This window comes from Cryptomeria japonica, chromosome 1, assembly GCF_030272615.1.
Source record: "Cryptomeria japonica chromosome 1, Sugi_1.0, whole genome shotgun sequence".
In the NCBI taxonomy this organism is placed as follows: Eukaryota; Viridiplantae; Streptophyta; class Pinopsida; order Cupressales; family Cupressaceae; genus Cryptomeria; species Cryptomeria japonica.
The window spans coordinates 252,931,344-252,935,329 of NC_081405.1; positions in this window are offsets into that span (position 1 = coordinate 252,931,344).

Sequence of the window (3,986 nt, forward strand, 5' to 3'; positions counted from 1 at the left end):
ATAACATGCATTTAACCATAATTTCTTTGCAATTGAAATGTAGATTACCTCATCTGCTGATCTAGGATCTACTATTTTCTTTCTCTTCTTCTTGTCAATCTTATAGTTTTGTTGAACACAAACTTGAAAGGATCCAAGTTATGGCTGAACTGCGAAGGGGCCTATTGTAGATTAAATACAATTAATACAATGTACTAGCATATATAGATCTAAAACACTAAGAATCTACAATAAAGAGAACAAAAGTGTACTAGAGCCTCAGATGATTCTCCAATAGTCTGAGGAGTGCTCACCATTGATGGAGCAGTTGTGGCTATTACCTATATGAAAAATGATTAAAGATTAGATACAATTAATGATAAGTATTGTAGGTTAAATACAACTAATGTAATATATTAAACAAAAGTGTACCGGAGCCTGAGATGCTTCTCTAGTACATAGAGGAGGTTTCACCATTGATGAAGCAACTATGGATATTTCCTATATGAAAAAATGATAAGATTATAATTTATCACAAGTTTGAATGTACACGTGCGTATAATCATTAAATCAAGAAAATAAAGTAGAGATACATAACTCTACTCTCTATCGATCCTCGAACGTATCAGGTGCATTCAACATATCTACATAGCTCAATGACCATTGCACATATAAAATAGACAAAAAATACTATTCAATCTAAAAATCCCAACTAAGACAATTTCAACCTTTTCAAATAATTGTACAACTAAAAATGTGTTCAATTACCTTCTTCCAACATTTTGGCGTCCTCAAGTATTTCTTTTGCTAAGGACAAGGCCTAGACATAGAGGGGGTACCCTAAAAAAACAAAATTAACATGAGATATTATTATAAATAATATTAAACATAATTTAACAAATCTAAAGTGAAATGACTTGCATATTCCATCAGAAGAATACATAAAATAAGGTGTGCAAAATATGATACCATATAGCCTTGTAGGCCAAAATCAATCACTGATAGTGTGACATCATTAATCTGGGATATTTGGTCCCTTGACAATGCCTACAAACAAAAAATTGTCAAGCATTAAAGAGAGTTAGTATATCTTGTAATTTTTTTGAATGCAAAGTGCACTATTCTATTTTAACATGTTACAAAATTTATACCTCAGACATCGAAGTTGCCGCTACAGTAACTATGGGCAGAATATCAGATAACACTGCTACATCCTGAAATAAATATTATTTGTATCAATTTAAATTGATCTATAAATGAAATTCATTTAAAATTACAAATTTTAAGTGACTGATAAATAAAATGCTATGAATTCAAATAAACACACTTGTGTCTGCGATTGACAGCCAAACAACATGTCCATCAACTCATCCATTCGTGCCACATCTTCAGTCATGCAGGTTTGATATCTAGTCTCGTAAATTATGCACAAGTGGGATGTGGATCCATCTGTAGTGGCCTTGTCATCCATGTATAACACAATATGCCATTGAGAGGGTGACTTAACCCTTTTCAATCCTAGGTATGTGTATCGGTTAGCAGATCTATCACAAGATAAATATATACCAATGAGGTAGGGAGAAGACCAAAATGAAAGCACACACAAAGGGCACATCACATAACACCGGATATGCGAGGAAAACTCAACATGGGAAAAACCTTGGTGAGAAATGTTGTTGGAGTCTATTGCTCCAATCTAGCCTCACAATAAACACTGATTACAAAGTTTAGGGAACCAAGCCAAGGAGCACCAACACAAGGAACACCAACCCCTACACCAAGCTCCAAAGTAGTGATCACAATGATTACAAACAATACAATAGTTAATAGCCAATTACAAATGAATTCTATAACCTCTCACAATTAACTTACTCTACCAGTTCTACTCTTCTCAACCAGTCTTCCTCTACTCTATTCTCTATTTGTTCTTTGGTCATTCTAACATACTACTACTTGACACCACCGGTACTCTATTTACCTTTTCTCATCGCTACTTCTTTCTTACCGATTCAACTTTGTCGGTTCACTTGACTGTCAAATTTGGGATAGTTCATAGGTTGCACTATTCCTTACAAGTTTAAAATTTGTTAAACCTTGTGACTGGTTATACCTCTTCACCACTCAGTTGCTATGATCTTTTACAGTTTTCACTCTGACTGAACCACACTCCTCTTCTTCTCTATCTGACCTACAACATCAATCAACTTAGGTCTTCTACCTACATATTTATAGCCAAACTTTCTTACTAAAATGGAGAATCAAATCTTGGCTTGTTAGGGTTCCTTCATCAACCACAAGGTGTATCAAATCAGATCAGATCTTACTTGGGAATGAATAACTTGCAACAAATCACTCATCACCACCAATCTCACTACTTCCAATACATGTTTTCTATATTTAGAAAACATAACAAACTGATCATCAACTTGCTTCTATTAGACATATTAAATGATCTCTTGGTTGCCACTCCAAATCTGATCTGCAACAGGGCATCCTTCCTTGATCATTACAACACAAACATCAACCTTCTGATTTGCCTCCAGCCACATCCTTCTTCTCTCGACTAGTTATTTTAGCTATCAACATTAATCTCAATCAATCATCAACTACCTCATTGACAACTTCGATGATGCATTGTTCATTTCCTGCTCAGCTCAGTCACATGTGTTGGTTTAGACTTTGTCACCGACCACATCATCCACTACTAGTGTTCATCTATCAATTCATCTTACCTTGCCAATTATATACTAACTGGTCACCAATCTTTCTACTCACAACATGTACCAATAGTGAGTCATCATGCTCATCTCCATCTAACAAGATCTCTCCACTTGTCACTTTGTCAGCTTTACTAGTGGACATCTATAACGGTAATATCTCTTGCTTGTATACTGGTAACATACCATGAACACCGGTGACACCAAACTCCATTTGCATTCCGATAACATCCATGTCTGTAGCTGCTCACCCTGACCTTCATCTTAATTTGATGGTTCTCCTCTCAACTAGTTTGTAAGAGTGACAAACCCATCACTTCTTACTCTTCTTCTTTTGTCCCGGTAACTCATCATGCTTTCACTTGTTGAACCAATTCATATCTATGATTTTATGCACCCGAGGCATCCTCATGTTCCACTATGGTCATCCGATATAAGCCTACAATCACCGGTCTTGAACATCTCTGGCTCTCTTATCTAAGAGGGTTATGATGCATTACATGCATGTTGAGAGATAAGCTCAGTATGACCACTTATTGGTGGAAGTGGATCCTTGTCACTTGCTGACCAATGACTAGTGGGAACTAGTTGTCATTACATTGTTCTCAGTCTACTTCTAGTGTTACACCAATATGACTTCCCTATTTGAGTAGACAAAACTTCAACCTGACATATGATCTGGTTGAGAACACTCACTATCAATCATATATTCATCCTGTAATATCATCTTCATCCAATGGGAGCCCTACAGTAAGATATCTAACTGCATACCAGTTATCTGTCCTTTTTCATGGATTATCCTTACATTCTTAGCAGTCACATTCTTACCGGTTGGCAACCATATAGTGCCAACACATCACTCACTTGTTGGCATTACCATAATTCCAACTATCTTCAATACCTATTCACTGGTCAACATCCCATACCGGTTGTCATAAATGACTAGACAATCTAGTTGACATCAATGATAACAATAATAAAAATCACCCATACTGGTTTCCATGCTATATCGGTTGACATCAATGACAATACAATGCCTACAATCTCCCCCTTTGGCATTGATATCAACACACATAGTATCCAATATACTACAAAATTTCTCTCCCCCTTTGACAATAATGGAAAAGGGTACTGATAGAGCTTTCTACCAATTGCTTCACCTCCTTTGACCATTTACTCTACATCCTCTCAATAAACATCACTTGAGATAGAAAGCTCAGTCACCAATTGACACCAATTGCTCATCCATGAAGTGTATACACAAAATTGATACCAGTTGTATATACCAGT